Consider the following 21,759-nt stretch of genomic DNA (forward strand, 5'->3'; position numbering starts at 1 on the left):
TTCATGAGTTATTAGGTCTGATTTTAGCTCTACCTTTCTGATATAGTGACTATGGAATGGCCATTTAACAACTATTACTGAAAGTCATGGGTACATTTTCTTAATTTTCATTCTTGTTTTGTGTATAGCTAACTTGCCTTATGTCTTTTTGAAATTTTTAATTTACAGGTAAATTTATCACCATTTTTCTTTTTAAAAAATGACCCATATGTCATCCGTCAACTAATTTTAATATGTGATACCACCAGCAGTGTTCACTCCAAGCTTTGTACCTTATTTTCACTTCACACTCATGTGAGTACAGATGAAGAGGTTCTTGTAATTTAGCTGGGCAACTTGTGTTGCTATTTGCAATTCCAGTTCTCTCTCCTCCTCCAAATGTTATGCTAGTAAACTAAGTACTCTTAAAAATTCTCTTCTCCCCTCTTAACAAGATGAGAACTCACCCCTTGTGTCAGCAAGAGTTGAAGAATTCTAAAGATTCAGATCAGATTCTCCACATGATTCATCCTTTTGGTGATTAGGGACTATCAGTATTCTTGCAGTTTGCCATTCTCAATTATTTCCAGATTGTGAGCGCTGGTCCTGCATTATGAGATGAGATGATCCATAGACCTTAAAATGAAAATGCAAGATATCCATAGGATGTATAAATGGCTTACACTTGATTGTACTTTAGGGAACAATTCTAAGCACCCAAAGGCACAGAAAAAAATCTGAGGCCTAGTCTGAGGCCTTCCTGTTGCAATAATTAAAGCTCTAGCACCCTCGTACCTGCTCTGGTGCTGGTATATGAGGGATCTGGGATATGATGGGGGAAGTTCAAGAAATTCTTGGATCCATTGGAGTTAATCAATACCATCAACAAAGAAGTAAAATTATGGCCGTCATTTTTTTTTTCCAATGAAAGTAAGAGAAGCCAAAGGTTCAAAAAGGAGAACAAAAAGTGGGGATAGGAGTGAGGAAACGGTAGGTCCTCACCCAAACTTATATTTTTCATGCATTATGAGATACAATATATGCATCATCTTTGGCTCTAGTTAACACTGCAAGTCACCTAAGTGAGACCAAGACAGGGATATTTCCTGTTGGCTGCAATATATGACTGCAAGTGACCGGATCTATATTTCTCCTTCTCTTAATACAATCATTCAATTCCATCTCATTTCCTGTAACTCCAATCCACCCCTAAAGATGTTTCTTTACTGTAACCTTAGGAGTTGAATGCTGGCAAAGGGGGATACAAGCAGCCACCATTGCTCTCCCAGGTTCCCATTTCTTTCTCTTTCTCTTCTTTTTCTCTCTTCCTAACTGCTGATATTTTCTCAGTTGTTTACTTGCTTATATAGGCCAGTTAGAGGATGGCTCATCAAGCTCCGAATCTGCTAGGAATTTCTTCTGATCTGATCCAATTATTTTCAAAGTAGCAAGCTGGTTTTCCCTTGGGACAGGTGGAAAGTTGTTGGTGGGAAATATGATATAATTGGACCAAGTGGTTTTCTCAGGTTTAGATCCAGACTTATGAAGCAGTTCTAAATATCATCACAAAGAATTCCCAGTTCAAGAAATAATAACCCTGGTCCTGCTGTTGGACAGGAATTTGGGGAATTCAACACAATAAGAGACAAATAGGAAAGTGTACAAACTTATTCCTCTTCTGCACTATGCTTAGGCTCCAGGATTTGTATACCAATGTTATAATACAGGTATAATCAGTGAAGAATTGTGCACATTCCCCAAAGACAGCTGAGTCATGAAGAGCAGTTAACAAATATCTTCTCTTCTAACAAAGCCATACACAGGAAATGAAGAAAGCATCTCGCAGAAGCCCTACTTGGACTAGCAGTGGTGCTCTTTTAATCTCAGCTATTTGAGCAGTTTTCTGACCTGCTAGAGCAAACAGCTTCTAAGGTTACCTGAGGATCAGATTTTGTTTTGTTTCTTTTAAGTGGGAGTGCATTACAGGTCTTCTCCATGGTACAGTGATCATTGCTCTACACAATCAAGGCTCACTGCTGTGAAAGCTAAGCTCCTGTTTCAAATCCACTATGGGCTGTCACAGCCTCCTCTTTAATAATACCTGATTGTGATGCTAACAAAACAGATTTAATATTTCCAATATGTGCCTTCTATTTTGAAGTTCCAAGAGTTAATATTGCCAGGAAAAAGTTGGCCTATCTGAAATCTTACTTAAACTGTAAGGGCCTCCCCCCATACCTGTCCCCCACGAATGCATGGAAGCCTTTGAAAACTCCATCTAGTTTCTAGCCTGCCCTAACCCAATCCATACTATTTATTATAATTTACTCATCCCTTCAGGTTAATCCACATTTCCTTGTCCTCTGCTTGACTGGCAGGGGCTGAGGAACATGAAATTTCCTGACATTAGGACTGTTATTACAGAAGAAAAGAAAGAGCTGCCACTCTGAGCAGCAGTGGTTTATTTTTCAAGTCATGGAATCTTGATTTTTTAAATGTAGAGCTGTCTTTGAGTACTTCTTAAGACCTTTACAGTATTTAGACTAGGCTACAGCTGCTAAATAGGATTGACCTAAATTACCTGCCATTTCTAAGCCCAATTCAAAATGTTGATAATAATGTTTAAAGCTTTTTTAGGCTTAACATCTTGATAACAGAAACATCTTGTAGCATGAGAGGAGTTTGCTGGGTAGCCCTCCCTTCCAAATTGGGATAGCAATAATAATTTAGTTGGCCTTCTCACTTCTCATCCCATCTTTGCTACATTCTCCCCAAGGAGACTATCTAAACAGCTACTCATCTATTGTTTTCATTCATTCATTCATTCATTCATTCATTCATTCATTCATTCATTCACTTCTGGTGAGCGCTTAAGATGGCTATTTTCTATTGTCCCAGCTGTTTACCATATTGATTAAATCTGGTTTTACTTTGTCTTTATGATGTTTAGGCTGCATTTCTAAACTTCTGCTGTTGGGGCAGCTACCAATAAAAACAAGAGCCAAATTATGTTTATTTTCTATATAGCCTGAAGCTATATATCAAGTTCTTTCTAGGTCTGTGGCAAGGGAAAGTTTTCTCCATCTGCTGTAGAAAGACAGACACTCCCATGCTGTCTGACTACTTTGTTAAGTAGCTCCCCATCTTTTTTCTTTATGCAGCGTACTGCATCATCCGTGAAAGCTTTCATGGAGCACCACGTAAATCAGGAGTCAACAACACAGCAACAGCAGGTCCCATAGCACACAGGTGGGTTTGTGGATGGCATCCCCAAAATAAATACAAATTCATTTTGGGGAAAAAAAATGCCCAACATTTCATATAATCATTCAATCTAATAATAGTGCAGGTGAGAATGCTAACATCTTGTGAGATCTGGGGCATTTTAATTTCCTTTTTAAGTCTTATTTTTATCTTGGCATCCCCAAACAGGCTATTGACCTTTTCCTCACAGAGCATCAAAAGTACACTGACCACATGTTGGGAACCATTGGCTTAGGTGAACATTCACCCACCAACATCTCCAAGTGGAACAAACGATGAAATGTGTCACAATGTCATCACACACACGCTGCGACTTACATATTTCCATTAGACATTGGGAAGAAATATGTAATAGCAGTATATGTGTGATATCATCATGTATGAGTTGTCTGCAGGCGCTCCTGGTTGCCAATGGATACTTTTTAACTTTAGGTGTCCTAATCACATTAGAGACAAGGAGGAGTCTGCTCTGCTTACTATGAGGAATGAAGAAACATGTCACCTCTCTTTGTTGCTGTGTGGCTAGTAAAAGTTCCCCTCCCTATTATTTATAGGAAGACTTTGTATACAGTTTGATATTTGATATGCCTACTTTTGTCCTCAGAGGACCGTGCAAGCATCATATAGGGTCATGAAATTGGAAGGGTCTTGGAAGTGATCTAACTAATTTAATTTAATTGATTTAGGTGTTGCCCAATTCTGGAATGACTCTGGACTGCTCACAACATGGCAAAGAGGATAAAATACAATCCAATTAAAAAACAACAAAAACAACAAAAACATATAGGATCAGGACAAGATGATGAATCCAGCCAACACCACCAAAAATACGTATCAACAAAATTCTCAAGGGGCTCCAACCACCCTAACCCATGGCCTGGGAGAACAACCAGATCTTTAAGACCCTCCAGAATGCTATCAGGATAGGAGCCATCCACATCGTAGGGTAAACTTCATTCTGGGTGCAAAAAGATGACACTGTTTAATTGAATGGACCCAAAGTCCACCAACCATGTTGGCTTGTATTGGCTGAGCAGTCACCATGGGAGATAGATGGTTCCTCAAATGACCAGGCCCTCTGCCATGTAAAGCTTTAGAGGTCATAACCAGCAATTTGAATCACAGCTAGAAACAAACCAGTAGCAAGTACAGCTCATGGAGCAGAGGTGTCAAATGGGAATACCAAAGCTTTCCTATCACTGCCCAGGCCACTGCATTCTGGACTAGTGGAAGCTTCCACGTAGTCTTCAAAGGCAGCCCCATGTAGAGCACATTGCAATAATCGAGCTGTGAAGGGACTAGGTCATGAGTGACTGCCTGAAGGGCCTCCCAGTCCAGGAAAGGGCATAACTGGCACACCAGTAAAAGCTGTGCAAAGGTCCTCTTGGCACATCTCCCATTAAACAGGAGATGTAAGTCCAAGAAGAGTCCCACATTGCACATTGGCCTTGAATAGGGAAGCATGACCAACCCAAGGTTAAAGTTGGAATCTCCTCAGATCTAGGTGGCCTTAATATCTACAACCACTCAGTCTTGGTAGGATTCTCCCCATTCAGACCCACAGAGTCAGCAGGCACTGGGACAGAATTTCAGCAGCCTCACTCAACCAGCCTGGACTCAAAAGATATAACAGGGGATCAAACCTCAAACTGGCAATGACCTCACCCAGTGGTTTCATGTAGATGTTGAATAGGAGAGGAGAGAGCACCAAATCCTGTGGCACCCCACAAAGGAGGGGCCAGAGATGAACCTCTCTCCCCAACCAAAGGAACTGGCCCAGAAGGAAGGAAAGGAATCACTGCAAGATGTTGCCCCAAGTTCCCAGCCCCTGGAGCTGGTCCAGAAGAATGCCATGGTTGTCAGTCTTGAAAGCTGCCAAGAGATCAAAAAGCATAAGGATGGATGCACCACCTTCATCCTGGCTCTGCCACAGGTCATCCACAAGCGCAACAGGATACCTCCTTTCTTTTCCGTGCAACATATGGAAGTGTAGCAATTCTACTTTCATATTATAAAGGTAAGATGAAAAGAAAGCACTTGGTGCTAAATTTATACTGCAAATTGTTAAATAGCGGGGGGGGGGGGTTACTATGCACCATTACACACAAAGAATGTCAAACAATGGATAAGGCACTCTGAAACCATTCATTCACAAGTTGCTTAAACCTGTGTTTCAATGGCAAAGCACACCAGAACAATGGCAAGCATAACATTAATTGCTAATTATTCTACTAGTCTGTCTGAAATACCTTCCAGCATTCTAAATCAATTTTTAATCCATTTAAACAGCCAAGGAATGTTTTATCACAAAACATGTAATTACAGGGGATTTATATCACACCTCCAGCATTTTGGCAAAGGCACTCTGTGGCAACAGATAAAGGTAGCACCAGATTGTTTTATTTTTTTGAGTTTTGTACTTACAGCAAAATTGCTAGTTAATGCTACAATGCATTCATTGTTCACACTTTTGGCTCTCATTTTTCAGGTTTGGAAATCAGACTTTAAAATAAACATAGACACACAAAAACTTCATTTCTTTTCTTACCTCTGCTTTTTCACACCCTCGCCCCATTCTCTTTCATATCAGCATCATGATAGGAATAAAGAAAAGCTAATATTAATTCTCAAAGAGAATTACAAATATTTGTAAAGCAAATTCCCAGAGACTTGACATGGCCAATAACAGTGCCACCTGGATTACTATTGTAACTTTTTTCATGAGTACATTAAAAAAAATGTGGATTGTATAAAGAATTTGATTATATTTTTAATCATGAGACCAAGCTGTACTTGTACAAAGGTATTTTTTAACTGATAGGAGTTGTTTTCCTTAGCTAATCCAACCTTTTTAGCTACTACTTAGGGATATGATAAATATCTTGAGAGATACTGTAGCCTGAGGCTCTTCTCCATTCCTAGTTCAAGAAAACGCTCTTGTTAAATGGAATATCAAGAATTCCATCTGAATACTAAATAGTGAAATTTTGAGGACTGATTCATTCAACACTCTGCAAAAGAGAAACAACCTAACTGTACTCTCAAAAGCTTGATCTAGTTATATACACAAACTTAAGCCTTATCAACTCTTTTTAATCAAAAACCTAAATATACTGTTTGAGAAAAAAAAACCAAATAAAACATAACTCATTAGGAAATTCCAAACATAACTGGTCTGTACCGCTAGAGTTTATACGTAATAACAATTCCAAAGTCATTCATGGTGCACTCCTAGTAGGTTACTTGAAATGTTCTGAACTTAGACACTCTAAGGCAGTGTTTCTCAACCGTGGCAACTTAAGATATGTGGACTTCAACTCCCAAATTCCCCAGCCAGCATAATTCTGGGAGTTGAAGTCCACACATCTTAAAGTTGCTAAGGTTGAGAAACACTGCTCTAAGGAAACCAATAGACTGCTGAGCTTATCTCAGCATGGTAAAAGTCAGGGAGAAACAAGTCACATTCCTCCCACTCCAACAAATGTATTCTCATTTCAAACCATGAAAGGAAAAAGATTACTTTGGCCCAATTCCATGCCTAAATTTTCCCCACGCTGGACACCTGGGGCATGATTTTGAGGATTTTGCATGTTCTATACCAAATCCTCCCTGTTCTGCCCATGTGGCCCCCAATCCTCTCCTGCCATCAGATTTCTTGGAGTTTAAAGAACAACAGATGTTTCTTCAAGGACTGGGATGGCAGGACTGATATTAGAGTTTCTTCCCTACGATCAGAGGAGAAAATTCAGTCTAATCTAAGGCTTCTAGGATGCTGTCTTACTGTATTGAAATTCCATTTGTATTTAAGCACACTGTACCTGTGTTCACCCATGGCTATTGCAGAATACGTGTGATTCCAGTTCATCCTCATCATTTCTACTGGACCACAGAGACAGATAGCAACATCCTAATTTAGGATGCAGGCAGATTAATGGAAAGGATTTCAGAATAGAAGGCATTCATGATAATGAATTTCCATAATGAAAACTATAGATCCAGATTTATGAAAGCAAAATGAATTATTGCTCAGTGACAAATTGGTGTTTGTACTTGGGTATTAAATGGATCGCTTTTAGATAAGTCATCTTGGCCCAAGCACACATCCACCATCATATTGCCTGTGTTCAGTTGTAGACCTCAAGTAAAACATGACTCCATAAATGATCTCACCTATATTATATTGTCACACAAATTCTGTAAATTACAACAACTGACATCATTATGGCTTCTACTGGATGCCTATGCATAGTGGGGATGCCTTCTACTTCTCACACTCTTTTCATGGAAGTAAGCCTCAGGTTCAGATTGCCTCATTCTCATCACTGCTCGTACCATTGGAACATTTTGCATACATCGATATATGCATCCACATAAGAGGAAACCCAACCCAAGTAACACATGTGTTATAAATAAAGCATGGGATTAACTGTATGAGCAGAGCACTCTCATGTGCATATGCTATGTATTTCATATACTCTGCATGGAAGAGATGTGCACATATTTAACACTAAATATTTTATCTTATTATGTGCCATGAAGTCAGTATCAACTCTTACCCATTAGACAGACCCCTCCAGGATGATCTGTCCCCAGCCTGGCCCTTCAAGTCCTCTAGTGGTGCACCCATTGCTGCTATAATCAACTCCATCCACCTTGCTGTTTGTTGTCCTCTTTATATGTAGGACACTAATCTGTATTGTGTTAAATCTCTTTTTCTTTGGTATTGGCATGGAAACTGACCTCTTCCAATCTGTTGGTCACTGTCTTGTTCTCCAGTTTAGTTAGAACCATTATTGATTCCTCTTCTTTTTGATACATATATAATTTTTATTAAGAATGTTGATTATAATGATAAAATCTAATACAAACTAAACTTAAAGAAAGAAAAGAAAATAGAGAGGAGTAAAAAGTGCAAGGAAAAAGAAAGAAAAGAGAAGAAAGAGAAGAGAAATATATAAAGAAGTCACCTCCAACCTTCATCACAAGTATAAACAAATTTAGTAACTCTCTACACTCTCTCCAAAGTTGCAAACACTTATCTCTTCATCCCATCTCTTATCTATAAACAAATCCATAAAACATCATCTTTTCATCCTGGTGTCAGCAGAAAGTCCAAAAAGGATAGCCAGAAGTAACAACGTATCTTGTTTTAACCTTGATCAAATAAACCAACTTTATATTCCTTTCTTTTACTTCTAATAGTCTTAATCTTTAGTTCATTCAAATATTTTTGTAGGATTCAATTTCTCTTCATTTCTTCTTTGTCCCATAACATAGAGTTCCTCAAGGCTTTAATAAGCTTCTTTAGTAAATCCAGTAGGAAAAAATTATCCAGGTCATTCTCTTGGTTTGTCATTTGTATTTCCTTTGTAAATTTTAAAACCTCAGCCAATTTTTTTTGTAGATCCAGTGAAACATCCTTTTGTAAATCATTTTCTTAGCCTGTCAGTTGTAAATCCACTTTCAATACCATCCGTATCTTGTCAGATAAAATTTGTTCTACATCTGACATTTCTTCAATAACATATTTTGGACATAGCCTATCCATAGAAGCAGAGATCATTACTGACATTGTTGACGTTATGGCTGCTATTTTCTGATTCCATTCTTCAAAAGTCTCCTTCAGTATTTTTATTGTCATAACCATCTTGCAGGCCTGTATATCTTTCCTGTACCCAAAATCTTTAGTCCCCTCTAGTGTCCAGTTTTTGGAATCATGAAATTATTTATCTATGTTGTGTCTTATAAAAACCAAAAGAAGATCTATTTCCCACGAGAAACTGTTTGTACTTTATAATTAATTCCAAAATCTTATTGTAAAAGTTTCAATATTTAAATTTTATCTGGACTCTTAGTCTGTTTATAACTTTCTAAGATCAATTATTATTTCAGATTTTTTAAATTCTTAAATTAATAATTAAAGTTTTCTTTTCCTCAGGATTAAAGGAAGACTCACCTGGCATTTTCAAACTTGTCATTCTGAAGGTCTCTAATAGCTTAGAAGTAGTTAATGAGCACAGTTGTGAGCAAGATGGCTAATCCCATTGTCTCCTGGCACTCAAATCCATGAAAAACCACTATCCTATGGTCTGTTCATGGGGAGCAGCCATCCAGAGCACATGTAGGCAATCTCCTGTCCCCTTCTTTTCCAGTGAGGTTCCCAGGAACTGGTCTACTGACTGATTCCTTGGTCTTTGTCATGGTCGTCAGCTCCACTTTCTCAGAGCCTTTATCGATTCCTCTTCTATTACTTGCCATATTCTTGTACATATTCCATCACTTCATGTAGCTTTACAACTTGATAATGAGCCAAGTGCTAATCTAAATTCATTTTCTAGTACTAGAGATTCTTAGTAAGTAGTGAATTTCTTCTAAAATATCTTGGATATTGACATCGCTACTGTACAGAATTTCAGTGTATTTCTTTCAACTTTGATCTTCTTCGAATCTTTCCATTGTCATCCTTTTAGCATACCAATTCAAGGTTGAAATCTCCTTTTCAGGTCAGAGATCTTTCCTTGTTTTGACATGTCTGTTTCCATCTTCAGTGTCTTTCCAGATGTTATTGTGATGCTGCTTCTTGTCTCTTTTAACAACTTTCTGAAATTCTTGGTTAAATTCTTTCCTGAGATTTTTATCTTTCTTGAGTTTGGCTTCTCTTCTCTTCTTTGCAGTTTCAACATCTGTTCTGACATCCAATTTGCTTTCTTCTGTTTTTTAGTCTTTGAAAGCTTCTTTTCACATTAAGAATGTATTTAATTTTGTTCCAGTTTCTCTGGTCCCTATTAATAAGGTTCAAGACTTTAGAGCAATTCTTGATGTTGTCCTTGAACATAGTGGGTATATTCTCAAGATCACATTATGGAAACTGATTGGCTTTCTCCTTCCACTTTAGCTTAGAAAGCCAATCAGTTTCCACAATATGGCTTTAGAACTTATCCATGAGCACTTTCTGATCTGTTACACGGTCAGCCCTGGCCATGTCCTTGCTGTTATGACTGAGCTTATCCACCTTCTTGTACCAAAAATATAATTTGATTTCTATGTATTCCATTTGGTGATATCCATGTATATAAGGGTTCTTTTAATTTGAAGACTGTGTGTGCTATGAAAAAATCATTGGATTGGCAGAAATTGATAAGTTGTTCTCTTGCTTCATTTCTGTTTCCTAGGCCATACAAATCAAGGTTTTCTGCCTTACTATTTCCAACTTTGTCTTTCCAGTCTTCAACCACAAGTAACCCATATTCCTTGCATGTTCTGCTATTGTCAGATTGAACTTCAAAATGCATAAAACTCCTCTTCTTCTGCATCAGTGGTTGGACCATAAACTTGGATAACTATCATTAAAGGATGTCCCGGAAGTCTAAATGATATTATTCTATCTGCACTGTACCCAAGTACTGACTTTGCTATATCCTTCCTAGCTATGACAGCAAGACTGTTTCTTTTTCGCTTTTTGTGTCCCAGGTAATAAACAATATGATCTTCTTCCTGAAAGTGTCCAATTCTAGTCCATTCCCATTAATTTATCCCTAAGATATAAATGTGTTTAATATTTCACTTTGTAGAGATTTCCTATGTTCATGCTTCTAATGTTCCATATTCTTAGTGTAATTCTGTCTTTGCAACTTTAGATTTTCTTTTCCTGCATGGCAACATCAGCAACTAAATGTCTCAAAGGCTTTAATCTAGCTAAGTCATAAACACCATTAGTACTCTGAAAGATCCTCAGCTCTTCCTCGTCAGCATGTTGAGTGTCATCCAACCTGATGGATCCATCATCAATCATCAATCACTTTATTTTGTCTATCCATATGGTTCTCTTGGTAAAATGTAGAAGTGGTTCACCACTGCCTTCTCTCAAGCAATATGAAATGATACCTTTGCCATTGTCACTAAAGTTATCCTTCACCTCCAGCAACTTCCTATATTGTTGCTGCCTGATGGTGCCTGCTTGTTTTAGCTGGGCAACTGAGATTATTTTCACACCTTGGATAACACTGCTGAAAGTATATACTCTTGGGGTCCACTCCCAGCATTCTTCATACATCCCTTGCAGGAAATCTACCACCACAATGAAACAGCATAGCAGGGCTTGAGGAGGATTTTATATTTTAGAGCACACTATGTATCCTTTAAATATATTGAGAGTATTTTTGATTGTTTTGTTTGCTAGATTTATATCACACCTTTTGTTCAGTAGCTCAAAGTGGCACATGCAGTGCTCTCTATTTTCCCCACAAAAACAACCCTGTATGATAGGTTGGGATGAGATACTGAAACTGACCCAAGGTCTCCCAGTGAGATTCTGTGGCCTAGGGTGGACTTGAAACTGGGCTCTTCTGTTCAGTTCAGTTCAGTTTGGAGGGCACCAGATTGGCAAATATTGTACAAGGGATAGAAAAGAGCAACAACCAGGTGAATAGACAGCCAGTCAGCAAGCCAGCCAGTGGCATAGACCAGCAAAATTTGAGGGTGAAGGAAGCCTCCTATATTCTGCTGTAATCAATAAGGCTTTCCTGTGCTTAGATCATGCTCCATATTTTAACCTGAACATCATCATTTGGCAATGAGCAGATTGCCAACATTTGTATGTATATCAGAATACACAAAATGAGAAATGTCCCCTTTTTTCTCCTTCTGAAGAAGGGACATATGACAACCATAACATTGCCACAAGGGCAACCAGGTGCTAATGTTTCCCATCCACCTGTTTGGTAACTTATTGACATTCCTTTCATCCAGGAACATGAGTATCCTACCTACCTGCCACCTGATCTGCTAATACCCTTTGATGTCCTTCTGCCCTACACCGAGGTCGAAGCCGATGGCAGACATGTCTTTGACATGAATGATTTAAGGCAACAGGTGAAAGTCTTTACATGGGAACACTTACAACAGGCTTTCAAGGTTTCGATATCAGCTATGCTTGATCATATTCCCTGAGTGGTCCCATGTGTATTTCCAATTGTGTTGCTGTTTATGCAACGAGTTGCCCTGTCACATTTCATGGCTATTTAACTTTTCAGTGAATTTTGCATACAAATCCTCTGAGCCTTGTCTCTCAAGCATTCATCACTCAATAAGGGACAGATGCAATTCACTTTTAAGATAAATAGCTGGTCACTTCCTTTGAGGTTCCCATTAACTTAGCCTGTTTATATTGTATCTGGGCATTCACGGTTTCTAAGTTTTTCAGAACGCCAGAAAGTGAAACTTTGTGATGTTATATGCCTGAGAATAATATTGAGTGTGTGTGTGTGGGGGGGGGGGTGTTAACACAGCCTGAATTTTAATAGTTTTTGTATTTTCAATTATTTTTCTTGAGCTGATCTAATTCATTTGAGTTGCAATAACATGACATGTAAGCATTAATATATTCTTAATTTTCTCTTCCTTTCATGTCCAGTTTCCCTAACCACTGTTGCTTTAAGAATTATAGACAAGATAATACCACTAACTTCTATTGAAGATGTCAACTCTTGAGTTACACAAGGCTACAGCTGCCCAATAACTTGCACTGCTTGAAGTTGCTCATTCATGTGGGCAATGTGGGATCATATCTCACCGTTCGTAGATATAACAGAGATCAAAAAGAAAAATGTCAGCTTGTCTTTAGTCCATGAGGGACTGGTTTCATTCACAGCCATGTTTTTCATCAATCATAGCCTTTAAAAAAATCTGCATTAGCCTTAATGTGAACTCAACCATAGTCTATAATTGGGCAGACTGTATACTGTGTAAATAAATACAAATTGTTGTATATGTGAATGGTACTGCCCCATGGAAAAGACGCTCACAGACATTCACATTTCACTTATTTTAAAAGGTAAACACTTTCCTTGGCATTAGAATGGCATATCTTAAATCAGCCACCTACATACTATCAAAATATAGGAGAAGCATTATCAAAAAGATCACACAGAGATCACATGATTGCAAAAAGCTGGCAAACACACACATTCTTGGGCTACGTAGCTCTTCAAATAAAATATGCCTTTAAACCAAGTATCTTTGACCATCCAAATTTCAGCTGTTCTATAATACACGGTGGCGCAGCGGCTTAATGACGCTGAAAGTTGCCAGCCAGAAATGGTTGACGCTTCAGCGGTTCGAGTCCAGCCTTCACGTTAACAGGGTGAGCTCCTGTTTCCTCCCCAGTTCCTGTCAACCCAACAGTTCGAAAACTCACATGAGTAGATAAATGGGTACTCTCACTCTGGTGGGAGGAAAAATGCTGGCGGCGCCTTGCAAAAGGAGTCAGAAGCAGTTGCCAGTAAGTGCAAAAAAACCGTGCGCGCCCAAAAAGGGCGCAAAGCAACGGAAACCCCACCTCCTGCGCTCGCCAGCTGGGCTCTGCTCTAGGAAGGAGGCACTAGCAAAACCACTTCCGAAACACCTTGCCTTGAAAACTGCAAGGACTTGTCCAAGCAGTCACTGCAGAGTCGGTAATGACTGAGCGCAGAAAAAAAAATAATAATACTGCAGGATCATTCCAAACCTAGAAAATGGTCTATATTTTAGAAATAACCAAACACATAAGTATCTTTGATAAATGTAAATTATTTATGGTAAACATACATTGTTGGTTAATGGGGCTATTCTCAGAATATTAAGATGTTTAGGATTTCAAATACCAGTATGGATACGCTAAGAATTTGGTATATAACAAGAAACTATATGCATGGTATTTTAAAAAAGAAGATAATAGTGCAAAGCAAGTTTTTATGTTTTATCATTTATTTATTAATATCCATTTGTATGCTAGACCATGTAAGGCAGGCAGAGTCTCCCTGAAGGACTGTGACTACCTAAACTAAAGAGAAAATGCTCTCTCTTTGCATCAATTCTTCCTCTGGGATAGTATTATAATTGGTGACAAAATTAAACAGTGCAAAGCCTCTTGTCTGAATTATGTCCTTATGCCCTTAGGCACCTTAACCCAACACACTATATGACAGCTTAATATTCATCTGATCATAGTGAAACATAGAAACCAGCACTACATCATGCATGTGTTCTCATTAAACCTAAGTATGCAAACAATCAAGCATGTTAAACTGAGAACCAATTGTTTCATCCAAGCAAAGGAGGTGGGGATGGGGGCTGGAAATCAAAGAAAATGCCATTTGTGCAGACCATTCCATAATTCATGGGTGCAATTGTATACATGTGTGTGTGTGTGTGTGTGTGTATGTGGGATGCTGAAAAAACATCTGGTTTTGCCCAAACTACATAACATACCCATTTAGATACTAGGAGTTGAGCTTGACTTGAGGGAATTTGGACCTTCAGGTCTACCTAGCTCAGATCCAGTCATCATTTGAGCAGAAAGCAGTTTATGCAATAAAACTGCACCAAACTGATGCAAAAATCCTTCCCTACCCAAATGTGAGCAATTTACCTCTGTCTGGGGTCATGTGGCACCTCCTCATTGTTCATTTATTTGTTTAATAAGTGTTTAACCTGCTTCTTATGTCAACAGTCTGAGCAACAGATGGAAACAACTATCTAAATACAAATCAAAAAATAAGAATCCAGAAGTTAAAACATTCCAATTCAGACATAGAGGTATATACTTAGGGAAATTTTGCCTGAAGAATTATCTTTCACAGCCACCTCCCCCCGCCCCCAAGCACCATTGCTGTCATTGCTAGAACAACAGAGGGAGGAACTCCCAAAGGATGGGTGTCACCACATAGAAGTCCCATATCTGTTTATCTCTGATGATGATCTATAAATTATAGATGATCAGAAAGGCTTCTTTTGAAGATCTGAGCTATTACTCAGGTTTAAATAAGAGTGCCCTGACCACTGAAATAGGAGGGAAAGAGGAAGATTGCATGGGAAAGCTATTTTCAATCCATATAACCACTGGATACAGTATATTTATTTCTGAAGTGAAATTTTGGATTTTGATCACCCTGTGAAGATATATGTGCTTCAAAGAATTCCATTTATGATGTACCCTCTTCAGATATTCATTCCTAAATTCAGTCAATGCATCTGGGGTGTGTTATTGTGGCAGAAGTTCCCATCCATGGCGTTGTGTTTAGAGAATAAGCTAGTGAACGTCTGAAAAGAATTGTAATTGGCATTCTGGAAAAAACTACCTTTGAAAAAGTGAACTAAGTATATTTTTTTCAGACCACATGAGATTGCAGGACTTCAGATCTTTAGTAACATTCTCTTTCAATGTTTGCATTAAGTTTCTAGATGGAATCTGCAATAATTGCATAGAGAAAGGTCCATTGGTATCACTTAAGAACAGTGTAATAGTTGCATGTTCACAATCTAGATATATAATTCATTCAACCTTAAATATAGCACTTTTACACAAATCTTGTATTCCTTCTTAATTACTGTACTTAATGTGGCTAAATGAACCTGAGCCAAAATTAAGGTGTTTCTCCAAACAGTTCCTAAAGCCAACTGAACTAGAAGAGCTATTTCAAAAAGTAAGGGCGGTTTTATACAGGTAAGCCAACACAATGAATTGAATCCAAGCTTATCCATATTTAGGAAAAGATCTATTAAATCAAGGAAACAGGATGGCTATTATGCATGACCCAAACAAGGACATATAGGTTATTGATTTGCATTACCCTTGCTCATTGATCTATGCTGATTTTATGTATAGTTTAGTTAGGTGGAGGATAACCCATATATTTTTAACCAGTTCTCATTCCATTTGATGAAAGATTGTTTTCCAAAGTTCTTTTGTATGAGAAGGGAACAGCAATGAAATTCCTATGGGTGGAGTGGAGTATTCTTGTTTAATTTGGGGTGATCAAGGTTGCGGGGCGGGGGGGAGGAGAGAGAGAATATCCTCTCTTTCATTGTACAATCATCTCCACTGCACACTGCAGCTCCTCCTGTTTCCCACATTTCAATTAAAAACCAAGGGGAAAATATTATGAGGGAATGCCTCCCATTGGGCTGCTTTTTGTTTGGGAAATGCGGGCAGCCAGGAAGTATTAGAGAAAATCAAAAGCAGCACCACTGCCTCTATCCAAAATGTAAGCTGAAACACACCATCCAGAGAAACTTGAAAGAAATTCTCAAGCACCCTGAGAATACAGTGGAACAACAGAAGCCTCCTTTACAAGGGAACGACGCTTTTGAGACTTGCATAGCAGATTTGGGAGCAGCAGAAAAACAGTTATGAGAGGAAAACTGTAATCAACTTACCAACATTGGACAAGTCACTCTCTCTCAGCCCAACTCACCTCACTGAGTTGTTGTCGTAGGGAAAATAGGAGGCAGGAGGCATATTCACCACCTTGAGTTGACCAAATTAAAAAAAAAAAGTGGGATAAAAATCTAATAATAACCACAAACATACATTTGCTTATTCTCCTGTATGCAAGCTATCTGCTGATGGGCAATTTCCAGCCTCCTGTCCTCAACTCAACAGATCCCTTAAGCTATAGTGCACTCTGAGGAACCTTTTGATGGCAGTGGACTCTACTCGAGAGTTGGAGAGGAAAACCTAAGGTTGATAGTGTGGAAGGCCGTTAATGAAAGTGAGTGGAGCCATGTTGCACACCTGAGCAAGGCTTGGGGTTTTACTTTCTGTTTTGAGGGAGAATTGGGAAGTCTTTTTTTAACAAGCAAACACTTGTTAAATTTATCTTAGGGATCACGCTACAGTTTTCATGCTTCCTGCCTCAGCAAAGAGGGAAACTACTCCATTAAACTAGGAAAGAAAAAGAAAAAAACAGATAAAGAAGCCGCTTCCATACTGCTGCCCAAAATACTGCATGGGTGCACCTCTAGAATCACCAGAGTCAGTTTATAGAAAAGTTGAAAGTGGATTTCTCTTAGCCACCTGTCACAGGGCCCCCACCTTTCATTCAGGTTGCAATCTAAAGCACACAAGAAGAAATTCCTAGGCACTTCAGCTGGATTTTTGAGTCAGTATCTTTCAGTTTGGGCTGTAAGACTCTTAACTGTTGCTTTTGCACAGCCATTCGGGGCTTAGCAAAAGGGCAGGATGAATGTTTCCTAGTAATTCTTGCTAATGGAATGTGACACCCCTCTGAGTTCTGGAGAAAAGACAGAAAAACCTGAAGCAGTTGCCATTTAAATGTGGGCATAGGCGAGGAGCCGAGGCTTTTCAGATGGAGCTGGCTAAAATGTATCCTTTCCCTTATTATATCAACCAATTAGCCACTGTGCTTGCTCAGGAAATATGTGCATTTCATAATCAGGAATTCAATCAAATTTCTCTTGCTGAGTCCTTTTTATGGTGCTTTTCACTAGTCTAGACTACAAGGTGGCTGGGATTTTTCCCCACTCAGCCATGAGAAGGCAATGTAGTGCCATCCTTTGGACATTTTGATCTGTAACTCTCATCAGTCCTTGACAAGGCATCTTGGGAACCGTCAACAACACCTGGAAGGCACTAAGTTGCTCACTCCTACTCTGTACCTTCACCTATATGTTGTAAGTAGTACCCTGCCACTACACTACCATTTCTTCCCCTCTACTCTGCACTGCATGAGCTCATTCTATATGGATTTAAAAGTTTGGGGGGAAAAACAGATGCACTTTTATAAAAGCTTAGGAAACGTGCACAAGGGCATGATTTCATCGTGGTTTAGAAACATGAGATTTCTGAATTCTCTCCTCTGAGAACATGACTGGATAGACTTTGCTTAAAACAAGATGGTAACAAATCCTCTTGTTCAGTAAGTTCAACGTACAGGAAATTCATAAAAAGAAAAGTGCCCTCAAACCTCACTGCTAACAAGGTAGAAACAAAGGGTGAGTAGAGACTGCATTGGTAAGGAAGAAACATAACAACTTAAGATAGTAGCATTTGCAAAAGCTTAACTAAACAGCAAACACTGTTGCTTTTATATAAGTGTTTCTCAACCTTGGCAACTTTAAGACTTGTGGACTTCAACTCCACAAGCAAGGCTGGCTGGGGAATTTTGGGAATTGAAGTCCACAAGTCTTAAAGTTGCCAAGGTTGAGAAACAGTGTTCTATATTGTTCAAAAGCTTGGTGTTCCAGAGACCAAATAACTCAAACCCTCTCATCGAGAAGGCCTGCTATAGCAGGAGGGATGGGGGAGAAAGAGAAACAATGGGTAGAAAATCAGGAGAGGAAACTTTGTACGCTCTGAGGAAAGAAAATGGTTCGGCCACAGTCTTACCCACACAAACAAAGGCTTTCAGGTCTGTTGCCAAAATGCAGTCCTCAAGCTCCATCAGCAATAACTAAGGCACAATTGGTATCTTTTTATTCCAATTAGACATTTGTCTGTCTTCACCAGATCTTTGAAAGATTATTTAAGGAAGGCGAGTTGTACCAAAGCAGAAGGGATAAATCTGTTGACAGATAGGATGCAGTCTGGATTTTTTTCCCCCTTTCCTTTTCCTTTCCTTCTTTCCTTTAATTGGAAGCTGATGTTTGTCAGAATGAGACTTTTCAGGGTTGCTGTGGAACAATAGAGCTCAATTGGCTTTTTTTATCAGCAAGGCTCAAGCAAGAATCCTTTGAAACTCCAGAGTGCTGTGTGGTTCTGCATTTTAGGCAGACTTGATTTGATAACAGAAATGTAAAAGATTCCTTGCCTTGAGAAACAGAGTTCTGATATAGTCCTCCTTACCTCCTTTGTTTAAAAAAAAAAAAAAAAGCTTTTCAAATGCAATCAGATAGAATATGTTTACTGAGACCAATCATTAGTCACAGTTTGACAACAAGCATTGAAAATTTCATAGGAAATGAATCCTACTTTGTTGTGGGAGGATTTTGTTTGGTTTAAATTTTAAAAAATGAAAATGTGTTATTTAAAGGTTTTGCCAGCTGTAGAATCTAGTCAAGAATACTTACATTTTTCTTGTAATAAAATGTTTCATTAAAAATATCGATCAAAAGCTGCACTATCTTATGCATTCAGAATTTATTTGGCACAAAGCTCTAACTGATTTTTCTACAAGTAGAAATATGAATTCAAAAGTAGCATAAAGATGACTAAAATTATATGTGCTTAAAAGTAAATATCGATCAACATTATCAATATCCAACATTATCCAACATTCTCTAAATAAACCAAACTATGTTGTTTTTGTTTCATTTCTCTGAATACATAGAAATGCCACACAGCAAAATGTCTTTATAACATTCATTGATAAATTAATCAATTTTACATATATCTGCTTAGAGTTAAACTAGCCATTGTAAAGCAAAAGGCATATTTCTGGTTATCTCAGATTTTATGCATTCAGTGCTCATCAACCCGTGGTGTATGGGCATCTTCAGGCAGACAGGAAAATTCCTTCCCTTTTATATCTGTAATTTCAAAATTGGGGTAATAGTTATTTGCATGCTTGGAAAGGAACCCTAGGGATGGATGGATGGTTGGATAGATATTCTACAAAGACTGCTCCTATTAAAAAAAGAAGAAGAAAACACCTGACAGTTAATTAGCACAGCTAAGAACCGACCAGAGATATCAGGAGTCACTGAATCCAAGAAAGTATAGTATATGATGTGCTCTGATGTAATATTCCCAGGCCAGCAAACTATTATTTATTAGTTCAATTTATATAGCCCCCTGCTTGGCACAGGACTCAGAGTGACATACATCATTAGTAAACAGCCCACAACTGAGTCCATATAAAAACAACCCAATGATCAGATAATCAAAAATAAAACACGGAGGACATAAAAATTCAGCCAAGATCATACCACCCCTGACCCAGTGCTTCAGGAAAAAGCTAGGTATTTAATGCTTTCCAAAAGGCAGGTAGGGTTGGGCCCAACCAAATCTATGGTTGATAGGATGCAGTTTCATTAATAGGCCATGGTCTTCGGGTCTATTAATAGCAGTCAATTCTCTGATTGTGATTTTCAAAGAGAATACAATTCACACATGGTTTTATTTCAGTATGCACACTGTGAGGATATGGGATATTTTAAGTAGAAGCTACTCTGAACTTCAAAGAGGGGAGCTTTGACTGTACCAGTGGCAGAAGGCAAGGTCTCTGACCGCGTATCAACAATGGAGCCATAAATCACATTTACTTTCAAATCTAATACCCAGCATTTAGAGTCAAGAGGCATTTAGTGAGCCTTCTTAATGACACAGCATAATTTATTGTGCCTAATTTATTCTCCATATGACAAGACAAAGCTGAAGCACTGTTGGTAGTGACTTTGATTTCTGTACAGAGCCATGTGTCATCTGCTATCAAAATATCTTGCTGGATAACAAGATTTGCTTTAATTTCATTGCACTGACAATTAAATTCAAGTTACGGTCAGCATTTGAGTACAATGAAATGCAAACAGTGGTATGGAAGTGTCGTATAAATGATCTTGCTGCTGTGACATGCACTACTCTCTAACAGAAAGCAGTTTTGATCCAAATGTTTGTATTAGGTTAGTGTGATAACACCACCCAAATTGGAAGGGCGCCTATGGGTTTGGAAACCGCAAGAAAGCCCTGTTGGCCATTTAAATATGGTATGTTCAGATATGGTCCTCTCGCTGCTAATGTCAAAGCCTTCCATAATATACTGAGAATACCTTGCCCTTACCATGGTTCTTACCATTGTTTCTTGGCAGATTAGATCCTAAAGAAAGGTGAACAGGTTTCCACAAAATTTATCACTTTTCCTTCATTCTTAGAGGTTGATTATCTCTCTTCTCCATCTGAGTAAAGGGATTCAGAAACAGGAAACTGGGCAATCACAGTCTCGAGCCTGAAAAGTTACAGATATTATTAAATAAATACTAGTTGAAGAAACTCTGCTCTTAGCCTCCATTTCAACAGATCCTCAAGTCTCTTTTCCTACATTTGCTTTGTTGTGTTTAAAAAGATAAACTAATGGTCAATACATTTGACAACAGACATATTTCAGTATGACAATCAATTACTTTGAATTCAATAAATCCTGCTACCAAGTTTTATAGTGTTTATCATTTAAAGACATACTCTTCTCCTTGGTTTGTTCCAGTTTCCAAACATTGAAAGTTGCCATTCTATAGTATACAACATGGTTCCCTTCGTTGTTTTGGACTACCACAACTCCTACCACAGCCAACCTTGCCAACAATTGGAGATGATGACATCTGTAATCCAGCATAACTGAAGGCCATGATGTGGGGAAAAGCTGATCTAGATTATAAACTCAACAGTTAGCTTCTTCTTAGGCTTTATTTGTTCCTTGTCTATTTCCTTGCTACCAAAAAATAGATTAGAGCATGGTTCATCAACCTCAGCAACCTTAAGATGGGTGGACTTCATGCTGGCTGGGGAATTCTGGGAGTTGAAGTCCACCCATCTTAAAGTTGCTGAGGCTGAGGAACCCTGGGTTAGAGCATGTTCTGTTTTAAGCCCCTCTGTGTAATTTTACCAAGTGCTTAAAGGATAAAGGGCCCAGAATTGAATTTGCAAGTTCTTCCTTCTATTGCCTCTTTTTTTTAACCATAACAATTCTAAAAAATGTGGCTAAGGAAATGGGAAGCCTTTTGTGTCCTTCGATCCCATATATTTGT

At 38.5% G+C, this 21,759-nt stretch overlaps 1 long non-coding RNA gene across 1 annotated transcript; it reads right to left on the reverse strand.

The window, feature by feature from the left end:
• Positions 1–454: 454 nt before the first annotated feature.
• On the reverse strand, positions 455–20,957 carry LOC148217162 (uncharacterized). Its single transcript, XR_015798034.1, has 3 exons — positions 20,811–20,957; positions 16,438–16,528; positions 455–615 (listed from the first exon to the last, which is right to left on the reverse strand). It is a non-coding gene; the product is annotated as an uncharacterized LOC148217162 (long non-coding RNA).
• Positions 20,958–21,759: the final 802 nt, after the last annotated feature.

The sequence above is a fragment of the Python bivittatus genome, unplaced genomic scaffold (assembly GCF_059951505.1).
Source record: "Python bivittatus isolate LINGU-HERP-01145 unplaced genomic scaffold, Pbiv_v1 ctg000020_np1212, whole genome shotgun sequence".
NCBI lineage: Eukaryota > Metazoa > Chordata > Lepidosauria > Squamata > Pythonidae > Python > Python bivittatus.